General features: G+C 47.9%; 1 protein-coding gene across 1 annotated transcript in view; it reads left to right on the forward strand.

Annotated features, from left to right (window-relative positions):
* The first annotated feature begins 8,742 nt into the window (after positions 1-8,742).
* gdpd4a (glycerophosphodiester phosphodiesterase domain containing 4a) overlaps positions 8,743-14,814 on the forward strand; it is a 91,908-nt gene continuing 85,836 nt past the window's right edge. Inside the window, exon 1 of the mRNA XM_060826890.1 lies at positions 8,743-9,107. The gene's annotated coding sequence lies outside the window, so the exon portion shown is untranslated. The remainder of the gene's footprint in view (positions 9,108-14,814) is intronic.

Here is a 14,814-nt window from a genome sequence, read left to right on the forward strand (position 1 = left end):
CGCAACCCACCCAAACCCCTAACCTAACACTACGGGCAATTTAGCATAGCCAATTCACCTGACCCGCACATCTTTGGACTGTGGGAGGAAACCAGAGCACCCGGAGGAAACCCACGCAGACACGGGGAGAACGTGCAAACTCCACACAGTCAGTCGCCTGTGTCGGAAACTGAACCCGGGTCTCAGGCGCTGTGAGACAGCAGTGCTAACCACTGTGCCACCGTGCCGCCCACACGGTGTTCTGGTGTCCAAAAGCCTCTTGAAGATGCTGCAACTTTCAGTGCGACTTGCTCACCTCCAATGAACTGCCTGTTAAAGTCCTTGATGGAGCTTATTCATGGCCTGGGAGTAACAGAAGGAGGTTTTCAAAGTGGAGACCAGGGAAAGCAAGCAAACAATATTGGTGCTCGGCTTTCAGGAGCAATGCGGGTAACCGTCACATGGTCTGGCTGATGAATAAAAGCAAAGTGATTCAAACTGAGTGGGTCAGGAACCTTGGGATTGTCCACTTGGCTGCACTGTCAGCTCACTGCAAGGCTACTGCAACTTCATGTCTGTCGTTTTATTTCTTTATTTTTCCATGTGATGTGAGGGTCACTGACAAGCCCAGCATTGATCCCCCTAGTTGTCTTGTGAGCTGACTGGTTTTGCTGGGCCATTTCAGAGGGCAATCAACTCCGTTGCTGTGAGTCTGATCTGGAGTCCCATGTCAGTCAGACAGGTAAGGACGGCAGGTCACTTTCTTAAAGGGCATTAGTGAACCAGATTGTTTTTCCCCAAACAACAAACAATGGTTTCACAGTCATCATTAAACCCCCAACTCTAGACTTTTATTGAATTCACATTCCACCATCTGCCATGACAGGGTTTGAACCCAGGTCCCCAGAACATTATCTGGGTCTCTGGTTGAATAGAGAGTGTGATGCTGGAAAAGCACAGCAGGTCAGGTAGTATTCGAGGAGCAGGAGAATCGACGTTTCAGATAAAAGCCCTTCCTAATGAAGTGCTTTTGCCCGAGCATCTATTTATCTACTCCTCGGATGCTGCCTGACCTGCTGTGCTTTTCCAGCAGCACACTCTCGACTCTAATCTCCAGCATCTGCAGTCCATACTTTCGCTTCTCTAGTTGAATAGTCTTCTCTTGCGCCTATGTTCAGATTTCATTGTCTGATGGGAGAAGATTTCTAATGTTTTTACAAACTGGTAGTCTGGTGGAATTTGGGTTCAGTCCCACTGTGTGGTTTTGAGAATTGAAATTCAGTCAGAAAATCTGCAAAGGAGAGATTGGTGGAAATGACCAGGAAGTTGTACCGAACCCCAAATGGCTCATTAATGTCCTCAAAGGAGGGAAACCTGCTGTGAATGTTTAGAGTCACTGAGATGTATAGCATGGAAATAGACCCTTCAGTCCAGCTTGTCCATGCTGACCAGAAATCCTAAATTAATCCCATTTGCCAGCACTTGGTCCATATCCCTCTAAACCCTTCCTAATCATATACCCACTCAGGTGCCTTTTAAATGTTGTAATTGTACCAGCCTCCACCACTTCCTCTGGCAGCTCATTCCATACACGCACCACCCTCTGTGGTCCTATTTAAACTTTTCCTCTTCACCTTAAACCTGTAATTTTTGATTCCCCTACCCCATGGAAAAGACCTTGTCTGTTTCTATTATCCAAGCTCCTCAAGATTTTATAAACCTCTATAAGGTCACCCCCTCAGCCTCCGTCTCTCCAGGGAAAATAGCCCCAGTCCAGTCTCTCCCTATAGCTCAAATCCTCCAAACCCGGCAACATCCTGGTACATGTGATTATCTCCTGCACCAATGTACTCTTTGAAAGTAGCCACATGGTAGCTCCAGTTGGACGAATTTACTCACTTAGCAAATTGCAAACTCCTGGAGTCAGGCGATTGCCTCATTTGCTGAGTTTAAGGTGATCAGTCCACCCCTCAGTCTGAGGAATGTGGTACACCCTAGGAACGTGCAGCATTGTCTGGTCTTTTCACATGTGCTTAAGAGGCTTCTATTGAGGGCCTACTGATGGAGGGTGGCTGGGTGAAGACCCTTGCTAATCCTTACCCTGTAGAGTCAAGGACCTCTCTCACTACTGCGTGCAATTCTGGTTACATTAGAAAGGATATTATTCAACTAGAAAGAATGCAGAAAAGATTTACTAGGATGCTACCTGGACTCGACGGCTTGAGTTATAAGGAGAGGCTGGATAAACTATAAGACCATAAGACATAGGAGTGGAAGTAAGGCCATTCAGCCCATCGAGTCCACTCCTCCATTCAATCATGGCTGATGGACATTTCAACTCCATTTACCAGCATTCTCCTCGTAGCCCTTAATTCCTCGTGACATCAAGAATTTATCAATCTCTGCCTTGAAGACATTTAGCGTCCTGACCTCCACTGCACTCTGCGGCAATGAATTCCACAGGCCCACCACTCTCTGGCTGAAGAAATGTCTCCGCATTTCTGTTCTGAATTGACCCTCTCTAATTCTAAGGCTGTGTCCATGGGTCCTAGTCTCCTCACCTAACGGAAACCATTTCCTAGCGTCCACCCTTTCCAAGCCATGTATTATCTTGTAAGTTTCTATTAAATCTCCCCTTAACCTTCTAAACTCCAATGAATACAATCACAGGATCTTCAGCCGTTCCTCGTATGTTAGACCAACCATTCCAGGGATCATCCGTGTGAATCTCCGCTGGACAAATTCCAGTGCCAGTATGTCCTTCCTGAGGTGTGGGGCCCAAAACTGGACACATTACTCCAAATGGGGCCTAACCAGAGCTTTATAAAGTCTCAGGATAGGATAGGGCTTTTCTACTTGGAGTGCAGGAGACTGAGGGCTGATCTTATAGAGGTTTATAAAATCATGAGCGGCATTATTAAGGTAGATAGCCAACAATTTCTCCCTATTGTGGGGGAGTCTAAAACTGGAGGGCATAGGTTGAAGGTGAGAGGGGAGAGATATAAAAGTGTCCAGAGGGGCAATTCTTTCACACAGAGGGTGGTGAGGGTCTGGATCAGGCTGCCAGAGGTACTGGTGGAAGCGAGTACAATTTCATAATTTAAGGAACATTTGAACAGCTACATGGATGGGAGAGATATGGAGGGATATGGACTAACAGGACTAGTTTAATTGTGAAAACCAGGATATATAGGCAAGTTGGGCCAAAGAGTCTGTTTCCGTGCTCTATGACTCTATAACTCTGGAGATTCAAACTTTGATATTCAACCGATAAGGGTTTGTCACTTCGGGTGCTGCCCACTCCTTGATCCAAAGGATGATTTGCAGGTGGATCTTACTCAGGGAGTTTGCTCCATATGGGGCACTGAGGGGGAAGGCTGGCAGCAGGTGGGTTGAAGAGGTCACCCACATTGGAGTGGGCAAGTGAGGAGCACAGGGATAATAAATATTAGCTTTACTAGATAAAATATTGCCCTTCATTGCAAGAAGTATGGAGTTTAAAATGAGGAGAGGCTATGCTGTATAGGGTGTTGGTGAGGCCACACCTGGAGTACTGTGTGCAGTTTTGGTCTCCTTACTTGAGAAAGGCTGGACTGGCACTGGAGGGGGTGCAGGGGAGGGTCACAAGGTTGATTTTGGAGTCGAGAAGGTTGCTTTATGAGGAGTGATTGAGTAGACTGGAACTATACTCATCCGAATTTAGAAGAATGAGTGGAGGTCATCTTATGGAAACATTAGAAGGGAATAGGTTAGATAGAAGCAGGGGGGTTGATTAGATTAGATTCCCTCCAGTGTGAAAACAGGCCCTTCGGTGCAACACGTCCACACCGACCCTCCGAAGAGTAACCCATCCAGACCCATTTCCCTCTGACTAATGCACCTACAAGTTAGCATGGCCAATTCACCTGACCTGCACACCTTTGGACTGTGGGAGGAAACCAGAACACCCAGAGGAAATCCATGCAGACACGGGGAGAATGTGCAAACTCCACACAGACAGTTGCCCGAGGCTGGAGTTGAACCTTGGACCCTGGTGCTGTGAGGCAGCAGTGCTAACCACTGAGCCACCGTGCCACCCATTGTTTCCGCTGACAGGCGAAACTAGAACTAGAGGGCAGAACCTCAAAATAAGGGGAAGCAGATTCAGGACTGAGTTGAGGAGGAACGTCTTCACCCAAAGGGTTGCGAATCCATGGAATTCCTGCCCAGTGAAGCAGTTGAGGCTTCCCCGTTGGATATTTTTATGGTGTTGATATGTAGATTTTTGAGGAGTAAAGGAATGAAGGGGTATGGTGAGAGGGTGGGCAAGTGGAGCTGAGTTCATGGAAAGATCAGCCATGACCTTATTAAATGGAGGAGCAGGCTCCAAGGGCCAGACGGCTTACTCCTGCTCGTATGTAACCCACATTCCTGACGATCAATTGGTTACAGAGCACAGTGTTACATATTTTAAAAATCACAACACTGAGGCTTCTTGTGGCAGAGTCCTCACCTCTAGGCAAGGATAATCATAGCATCCCTATGGTGAGGAAACAGACCATTCAGCCCAACCTCTGGATCAGTGGTGCTGGAACAGCACAGCAGTTCAGGCAGCATCCAAAGTGCAGCGAAATTGCCTGAAATGTCGATTTCGCTGCACTTTGGATGCTGCCTGAACTGCTGTGCTCTTCCAGCACCACTGATCCAGAATCTGGTTTCCAGCATTGTTTTTACCTCATTCAGCCCAACATGTCCACACCAACCCTCTGAAGTGTAACCAATCAAGACCCCTTCCCTATATTTACCCCTGACTAATGCACCTAACCTATAGGATATATATAACCAATACATCACTGAGCACTATGGGCAATTTAGCATGGCCATATCACATAATCTGTGCATCTTTGGATAGTGGGAGGACACCAGAGCACCAGCAGTGACCCACACAGACAGACACCAAGGCAGGAATTGAACCCAGGTCTCTGGCACTGTGAGGCAGCAGTGCTAACCACTGAGCCACCGTGCTACCCACAGAGGCTCTGCTTAAAATCCCATCAGATGTAATAACATCTCTGAACAGGTTAATTACAAAGTGTTGACAACAGGTGGACCTGGGTTCAATTCCAGCCTCAAGCAACTGTCTGTGTGGAGTTTGCACATTCTCCCTTTGTCTGTGTGGGTTTCCTCCGGGTGCTCCACTTTCCTCCCACAGTCCAAAGGTGTGCAGGTTAAGTGAATTGGCCATGCTAAATTGTACATAGTGTTCAGGGATGTTTAGGTTATGTGTATAACCAGGAGTAGATGTAGAGTAATAGGGTAGGGGTATGGGTCTGGGTGAGTTACTCTTTAAAGGGTTGGTGTGGACTTGTTGGGCCAAATGGCCTGTTTCCACACTGTAGGGATTCTATTGAAAAGAGGCAACAGCTTTACCTACCTTGGTTTTAGATTTAGCTAAGCATAGCTGGTGGGAATTAACCCTTTTTCTGTTGATGAATTGACGCATCTCTTTGTCAAAGGGAAGGTTAACAGGGAGGTTTTGTTAATGGATGAGCAGTTAAACAGTGCATTCCAGCAAACCAGCCAGCATTATCCTTAACTTCACAGGCTGCTAGACGCGGATTAGAACCTCGGTGTTCTATTCCATTGTTTTTTTGCTGGTTGGCGTGGAGTTTTTTTTATGGAAACAGAGGACACAATTGGCAGCACAACAGAGGCCATGTCCTCATGAAGGCTGCATGCCCTAGAAAGTGCTGGATTGTGCTCAGCAGGTCAGGTGGCCTCAGTGGAGGGAGAGCAGGAAGAGGTTAATATTTCAGGTCCATGACCTTTCCTCAGCACTCGGGTGATACTGGAATGGGATTAGCGTCAGAGCTATTTACTGACGGTTCCTGTGACAAGTGAAATCTGGCAGATTGAGCATTCTGTTATATCAACCATTTGATTACGGCACCAGACTCAACTCATTGAGTGAGTACTCCCTCAATTGCTATCCTTCCTCACTTTTTTTCTTCTCTGTCTTTCACGGCTCTTCTCTCTTTCTTCCCCTCTCTTTGCCTCTCCTCTCTGTCCTTCCTTCCCTCCCTCTCTCCCCTCCCACTCGCTTTCTCTCCCCTTGCACTGTCTTCCTCAGATCCACTTCCTCCCAACCTCTTCCCCTTCTGTCCTTCACTCTCCCCTCCTCTTCCCCTCACTTTACCTCTTTTTACTCCTCTCTTCTCTTTCCTCTCCCTCCATCCCTCCCTCTCTCTTCTGGTTTGCTCGTCTCTCCTGTATTCCTCTTGCCTCACCCCTTTCCTCCCTTCTCGCACTTCCTCTTCCACTCTCCTCCTCTTCCTCAGCCTCTCTCTCCTCTCTCACTCTCTAACCCCACCTGCTCTCTCTCTTTCCCCTTCCTCTCACTGTCTCCCTTTCCTGCTCCCTGCTTTATTCCGCTCACACTCTCTCTAGAGTTGAGCATTAAGGAGAGGCTGAACAGGCTGGGGCTGTTCTCCCTGGAGTGGCAGAGGTTGAGGAGTGACTTTATAGAGGTTTATAAAATCATGACAGGCATGGAGAGGATAAATAGACAAAGTCTTTTCCCTGGGGTCGGGGAGTTCAGAACTAGAGGGCATAGGTTTAGGGTGAGAGGGGAAAGATTTAAAAGGGACCTAAGGCAATGTTTTCACGCAGAGGGTGGTGTATGTGTATGGAATGAGCTGCCAGAGGCAGTGGTGGAGGCTGGAACAATTACAACATTTAAGAGGCATTTGGATGGGTATATGAATAGAAAGGGTTTGGAGGGATATGGGCCAGGTGCTGGCAGGTGGGACTAGTTTGGGTTGGGATATCTGGTCGGCGTGGACGGGTTGGACCAAAGGATCTGTTTCCGTGCTATACATCTCGATGACTCTCTAACCCTCCCCGACACTCCTCTCTCTTCTACGCTTACCCCCGAAACTCCCCGCTCTCACTCCTACACTCCCTCCTCTCCTACACTGCCCTCTCTCTCACCTAAACTCCCACCTCTCTCTCCTACACTCCCTCCTCTCCTACACTGCCCCCTCTCTCTCCTGCACTCCCCCCACCTCCTAAACTCCCACCTCTCTCTCCTACATTCCCTCCTCTCCTACACTCCCCCCACTCTCTCTCCCCCACACTCCCCCCACTCTCTCTCCCACACTCCCCACTCTCTCCCCTACACTCCCCCCCTCTCTCCTACACTCCCTTCTCTCTCCCCTACACTCCCCCCTCTCTCTCCCCTACACTCCTCCCTCTCTCTCCTACACTCACCCTCCTCTCTCCTACACTCCCCCCTCTCTCTCCTACATTCCACCTCTCTCTCCTCTACACTCCCCATCTCTCTCCTACACTCCCCCTCCCTCTCCTACACTCGTCCCTCTCTCTCCCACACTCCTCTCTCTTACATTCCCCCTCTCTCTCCTACACTCCACCCCTCCCCTACACTCCCCCTCTCTCTCCTACATTCCCCCCTCTCCTACACTCCTCCCTCTCTCTCTTACATTCCCTCTCTCTCTTACATTCCCCCTCTCTCTCCTACACTCCCCCTCCCCTACACTCCACCCTCTCTCTCTCCTACACTCCCCCTCCCCTACACTCCACCATCTCTCTCCCAGACTGCCTCCTCTCTCCCCTACGCTCCCCTCTCTCTCCTACACCCCCCTCTCTCTCTCCTACATTCGCCCCTCTCTCTGCGCTACACTCCCCCCTCCCCTACACTCCCCCTCCCCTACACTCCACCCTCCTACACTCCACCCCTCCCCTACACTCCACCCTCTCTCTCCCCTACACTCCCCCTCATTCTGTCACTCCCTCTACACTCCCCCTCAGTCCACCCCTCTCTGTATCCTCCCCTCATTCTCTCACTCCCTCTACACTCCCCCTCAGTCCACCCCTCTCTGTATCCTCCCCTCATTCTCTCACTCCCTCTACACTCCCCCTCAGTCCACCCCTCTCTGTATCCTCCCCTCATTCTCTCACTCCCTCTACACTCCCCCTCAGTCCACCCCTCTCTGTATCCTCCCCTCATTCTCTCACTCCCTCTACACTCCCCCTCAGTCCACCCCTCTCTGTATCCTCCCCTCATTCTCTCACTCCCTCTACACTCCCCCTCAGTCCACCCCTCTCTGTATCCTCCCCTCATTCTCTCACTCCCTCTACACTCCCCCTCAGTCCACCCCTCTCTGTATCCTCCCCTCATTCTCTCACTCCCTCTACACTCCCCCTCGGTCCACCCCTCTCTGTATCCTCCCCCCATTCTCTCACTCCCTCTACACTCCCCCTCGGTCCACCCCTCTCTGTATCCTCCCCTCATTCTCTCACTCCCTCTACACTCCCCCTCAGTCCACCCCTCTCTGTATCCTCCCCCCATTCTCTCACTCCCTCTACACTCCCCCTCGGTCCACCCCTCTCTGTATCCTCCCCTCATTCTCTCACTCCCTCTACACTCCCCCTCGGTCCACCCCTCTCTGTATCCTCCCCTCATTCTCTCACTCCCTCTACACTCCCCCTCGGTCCACCCCTCTCTGTATCCTCCCCTCATTCTCTCATCTCTTCTCCCCATTCTCCAACTCCTCCCTCCCTTCCTTTCTGCTCTCCTTCCCTTTCCCATCCCCCTCAGTCTTTCTCTCCTCCCCTGTCTCTCCTCTTTCCTCCGTCTCAGTCTCTCCTCCCTCCTCTTCTCTCTCTCTTTATCCATCACTCCTTCCTTCCTTCTCTCTCCGCCTCTTTATCTCTTCCTCCTACTCCCTTTCTCCTCCCACTCTCTCTCTACTCTCCACCCCTTAACTCTTCTCTCCTCCCCCCCCTCTCCTCCTCACCTCTCTAACTCTACACTTCCTTCTAACTCACAATATATTGAGGGTAGATCGAGCCCAGTTCCCGTTCCCTGTCCCCTCTGACACTGTGCCCGGATTTGGGGCAATTGCGGACAGGGATGAAGAGGGAGTCAGAAGCGATCTCTCTCTCTCTCTCTCTATTTCCTCTCTGTGCAATGTAACAGCTCCAAGTGTTGCTGGCCGCTGTTAGTTCTTTCAGACTGGATTATATAACAGTTATTTATTTTTGAGGGAAAGTTGCAGACGAGTGCAGAGCAGCGCAAACTGAACTCGGATGTTACATTCGGAGTCTTGTGAGAGGATACTGGGCGGACAGTAAGTGAGATTTTACATTCTGAATTGTCAGACCATTTTATAGAACAGTCACAGCCTTTTGCAGGAGTCTGTGGGTGGTGTACCAACATATGGGAACAGCAACAATGAGAGTCAAATATGCAGTTAAACGCCTCGACATTGTTTACTGAACAAATGTATGTTTCACTCGCCTGTAATTAATATTTCCAACAAACATGCACTGCGTTTGTTTACCTAGTTTGTAAGAACTCTTGAACGTTTCATTAACCAGCTTGGGATGATGCTTAGAGACATTTTAGCTTCATCACTGGACCTGCCTTACCCAGGGCGAGTGGTACACAACATTTCTCCCTTACACCCACCTTCTTTCTCTCTCTATAACCCCTAACTTCTGTCTCTCTCCCTCTCTCCATCCCCACCTCTCTCTCTGTAGCCCACACCTCTTTCTCTTTATCCCCCTTCTTCATTCTATCAACATCTTTCTATCTCCACCATCACTATCTTTCTTTATCCCCACCTTCACTCTCTCTCTCTAATCCTCCACCTACCTCTCTGACCCCCGCCTCTTCCTCTATCCCCGTCTTCACTCTCTGTCTATCCCCCACTTTCACCTCTCTAATCTCCCACCTCTTTTTCTCTCTCTCGATCCCCCACCTTAACTCTCTCTCTATCCCCCACCTTCACACTATCCCCTGCCTTCAATCTCTCTCCCTCTGTCCCCCACCTTCATACTCTCTCCCTCTAATCCCACTCCCCTCTCTCGAATTGTCACCTCTCTCTCTTTGTCCCCACCTTCACTCGCTCTCTAATCCCTCACCTTTCTCTACACCCTCACCTTCACTCTCTCAACCCACCCACCTTCTCTTTCAACCCCCACCTTCTCCATCTCTATTCTACATCTCTCTCTCTCTCAGCAGAGAGCTACACCTCTCTATTGAGTGATTTTGTTGTGAGGTTTTGCAGGACTACCCCTCCCAGACCTTAACAGAAACAGGCCTGTACACAGTATAGGAACACCACAACAACAGCAGATTAACAAGGGGAGTTTGTGCCAACATTACCAGTCAGACCAGGCTTTACAGAGACGGTGGGTGTTTGCATGGCCATGCCAGAATCTGAAACAAAGGGTTCACATCACAGCTTAGTTAAAAAGGACTGAGGTGATTTTTTTTAAAGGAAAGCAAATAATGTTGGCTACAGAGAGAGAGAAGGCACTCACAGGTAACCTCAGGAATCACCCCAAATCCCTTAACAACTCTTTTTGAAGCCTCCTTTGTGGAGACACAGCAAGATCCCACAAAACAGCAATGTGATTGGGCTGGAGAAGCTGCAGAGGAGATTCACCAGGGTGCTGCCTGGAATAGAGCGGTTCAGCCATGAGGAGAGACTGGATAGGAGCAGATGGAGCTGAGGGGAACCTGATAGAGGTGTCTAAGATCTCGAGGGGCAAGGACAGAGTGAGTAGAAAGCTGCTGCCCTGAGTGGAAGGGTCAATACCAAAAGGTGCATAATTTAAGGTGTCCAAAGATGTTAGGTCAGATGGATTGGCCGTGCTGCCCATTGTGTCCAGGATGTGCAGGCTAGGTGGATTAGCCTTGAAAATGTGAGGTTACGGGAACAAGGTGGGTCTTGGTTGGATGGTCTTCAAAGGGTCAGTGTAGATTTGATGGGCTGAATGGCCTCTATCGATATTATAGAGATTCTATGATCCTGTGATTTTAAGGTGAAAGGCAGGAGGTTTATGGGGAGTTTCAGGAGAAGTCTTTTCACCCAGAAGGAGGTGGGAGTCTGGAATGTGCTCCCTGGGAGAGTAGTGAGGTGGGAAACCTCACAGCCTTTATGGGATGAGCATTTGAAATGTAATAACATTCAAGACTGTGGGTCTAGTGCAGGAAAGTAAGATCGGTGTAGGTTTACAGTAGCTTTTGGTTGATGGGCTGAAGGGCCTCGCCTGTGTAGTTCTATGAGGGCATTGTTTACTACAAGGGAGCAGACAGAGGGTGTTGGGAAAGGATTGCCTTTCAGACTGGAGGTCTGTGACCAGTGGAGTGCCACAGGATCAGTGCTGGGTCCACTGCTTTTCATCATTTATCTAAATGATTTGGGATGTTAATATAGGAGCTATTTTTAGATGACACCAAAATTGGAGGTGTAGTGGACAGTGAAAAAGGTTACCTCAGAGTACAGTAGGATCTTGATCAGATGGGCCAATGGGTGAAGGAATGGCAGATAGTGTTAAATTTAGATAAATACAAATTGGAAAGGCAAATCAGAGCAGGACGTATACACTTAATGGTAAGGTCCTGGGGAGAGACCTTGGACTTAAGGTTCATAGCTCCTTGAAAGTGGAGTCACAGGTAGATAGGATAGTGAAGAAGGTGTTTGGTATGCTTTTCTTTATTGGTCAGAGTATTGAGTACAGGATATTCGTTAAGCCACTGTTGGAATATTGCGTGCAATTCTGGTCTCCCTGCTGTAGGAAAGATGTTGTGAAACTTAAAAGCGTTCAGAAAAGATTTACAAGGATGTTGCCAGGGTTGGAGGGTGTGAGCTATGGGGAGAGGCTGAACAGGTTGGAGCTGTTTTCTCTGGAGTGTAAGAGGCTGAGGGGTGACCTTATAGACATTCATAAAATCATGAAGGGCATGGATAGGGTCTTTTTCCCCAGGGTAGGGGTGTTCAGAACTAGAGGGTATAGATTTAAGGTGAGAGGGGAAAGATATAAAAGAGACCTAAGGGGCAACTTTTTCATGCAGAGAGTGGTGCGTGTATGGAATGAGCTGCCAGAGAAAGTGGTGGAGGCTGGTACAATTGCAACATTTAAAAGTCATCTGGATGGGTATATGAATAGGAAGGGTTTGGAGGGATATGGGCCATATGGGACTAGATTAATTCAGGATACCTTATCGGCGTGGACAAGTTGGATTGAAGGGTCAGTTTCTGTGCTGTACATCTCTATGACTCCATGATTCTAAAAAGGCATTTACGCTTTCAGTAAGAGGTACAAGTTAGTGTCTCCCCTTCAGCAGTCTCTCGAGATTGAGAATGATTTTCTTCCATTCTGGTGCTGAGGATACTAAGGTGACAAAATGGATCCATATAGCTAGCTAGGGTGGGCCAGCTGATGTCAATTGAAAATCCTGAAGATGCTGGAAATCTGACGTCAGAACAGAAAGAGCTGGAGATACTCAGCAGGTCTGAGGAGTGAAGTCCAATGTGACTCTTCCCCAGAACTTCTCTAAGTTGATGCTTTGTTTAAAATACAGCTTTTATCACATCCCCACATCAAACTGGATTCAAATGGAGGACATACATGTATTTGGAAAGGCAAGGACTGATTAGGGATAGTCAACATGGCTTTGTGCGTGGGAAATCATGTCTCACAAACTTGATTGAGTTTTTTTGAAGAAGTAACAAAGAAGATTGATGAGGGCAGAGCGGTAGATGTGGTCTATATGGACTTCAGTAAGGCGTTCGACAAGGTTCCCCATGGGAGACTGATTAGCAAGGTTAGATCTCATGGAATATAGGGAGAACTAGCCATTTGGATACAGAACTGGCTCAAAGATAGAAGACAGAGAGTGGTGGTGGAGGGTTGTTTTTCAGACTGGCGGCCTGTGACCAGTGGAGTGCCACAAGGATCGGTGCTGGGCCCTCTACATTTTGTTATTTACATAAATGATTTGGATGCAAGCATAAGAGGTAGTAAGTTTGCAGATGACACCAAAATTGGAGGTGTAGTGGACAGCGAAGAGGGTTACCTCAGATTACAACAGGATCTGGATCAGATGGGCCAATGGGCTGAGAAGTGGCAGATGGAGTTTAATTCATATAAATGCGAGTTGCTGCATTTTGGGAAAGCAAATCTTAGCAGGACTTACACACTTAATGGTAAGGTCCTAGGGAGTGTTGCTGAACAAAGAGACCTTGGAGTGCAGGTTCATAGCTCCTTGAAAGTGGAGTCACAGGTCGATAGGATAGTGAAGAAGGCGTTTGGTATGGTTTCCTTTATTGGTCAGAGTATTGAGTACAGGAGTTGGGAGGTCATGTTGTGGCTGTACAGGACATTGATTAGGCCACTGTTGGAATATTGCGTGCAATTCTGGTCTCCTTCCTATCGGAAAGATGTTGTGAAACTTGAAAGGATTCAGAAATGATTTACAAGGATGTTGCCAGGGTTGGAAGATCTGAGCTACAGGGAGAGGCTGAACAGGCTGGGGCTGTTTTCCCTGGAGCATCGGAGGCTGAGGGGTGACCTTATGGAGGTTTACAAAATTATGAGGGGCATGGGTAGGATAAGTAGACAAAGTCTTTTCCCTGGGGTGGGGGAGTCCAGAACTAGAGGGCATAGGTTTAGGGTGAGAGGGGAAAGATATAAAAGAGACCTAAGGGGCAAAGTTTTCACACAGAGGGTGGTGCGTGTATGGAATGAGCTGCCAGAGGATGTGGTGGAGGCTGGTACAATTGCGATGTTTAAGAGGCATTTGGATGGGAATAGGAAGGGTTTGAAGGGATATGGGCTGGGTGCTGGCAGGTGGGACTAGATTGGGTTGGGATATTTAGTTGGCATGGACAGGTTGGACCGAAGGGTCTGTTTCCATGCTGTACATCTCTATGACTCTGTGACTCTATGACAACACCAGAACCTGGCAGTTCCTTTTTGCGAAAGGGAATGGAAAAATCTCAAAACCTTTCTCACTGTAACAATCATTTAAGGCAAAAACAGACATTGCTGGAGAAACTCGGCAGATCTGGCAGCATCCGTGAAAGCACAGATTGTGTCATTATCTGTCAAGAGTGAGTTTAAATGAATCTTGTAAACAAGGAAGTAGAACTTGGACCTGCCCTTGTTTCAGAAGGTTGTTTTAAAGTCTAGAGCATATAAAGCTTATCTCAGATACCAATTCTGTTCATTCCTTTGAGATATGGCAGGCTGGAATGCGATTGTCTGGTACATTACGAGGACTAGTGGTTGACTGATCAATCTTTGTATCTCCCTAATTCTTCACTTGCGATCTTGTTCTAACCAGAAGCTGTACACAGTAGAACATGCAAGAATTTACATAGAGAGAAGCAAAACAACTATAAGCTCCAATAGAAAAATCAGTAAAACCTGTAAATGGGTGATACTGATCTGAGCTGGAGTTGAATATTTTAAAAATGGAACTCCAGTTTGTCGACTGATGATTAGGAGCAGCATAGAAGGCAGGAGACACGAATGAAGGAATATTTTATGTTGTGGACTAAGATCTGGCTGCACTGGGTACAAATCTTATTCGTTCATTGGATTTGGGTATTTATTGGCACACCTCTAATTGCCCCTGAATTAAATTGCTTACTTGGCCATTTCAGAAGGCAGTTAAGAATCACCAACTTGCTGTGGGTCTGGAGTCACATAGCAGCCAGGCCAAGGAAGGACAGCAGATATATCCCCTCCCCAAAAACAATATTTAAAAAAAATGCAAATACAGCAATCAATGATAGATTTATGGTCATTAATTCCAGATGTTATTAGTAGAATTTTGCCAGCTTTACATTCTCAGCAGACAATAGACTAGCTCCTGAGGGCAAGGTTCAGAAATTTAAAATTAAAGTTGTTTCAAAGACCAGAAGGGTTTGTCATGTGACAGACCCATTAAGGAGTCCGTTTCAATTTATTAATTGATTTTCTGTCCCACCAACCACGTGTCCGATATTCACTTTAGGAGGCGGGCTGTTAGCACCTCCT

The sequence above is a fragment of the Hemiscyllium ocellatum genome, chromosome 6 (genome assembly GCF_020745735.1).
Source record: "Hemiscyllium ocellatum isolate sHemOce1 chromosome 6, sHemOce1.pat.X.cur, whole genome shotgun sequence".
NCBI classification, from domain to species: domain Eukaryota; kingdom Metazoa; phylum Chordata; class Chondrichthyes; order Orectolobiformes; family Hemiscylliidae; genus Hemiscyllium; species Hemiscyllium ocellatum.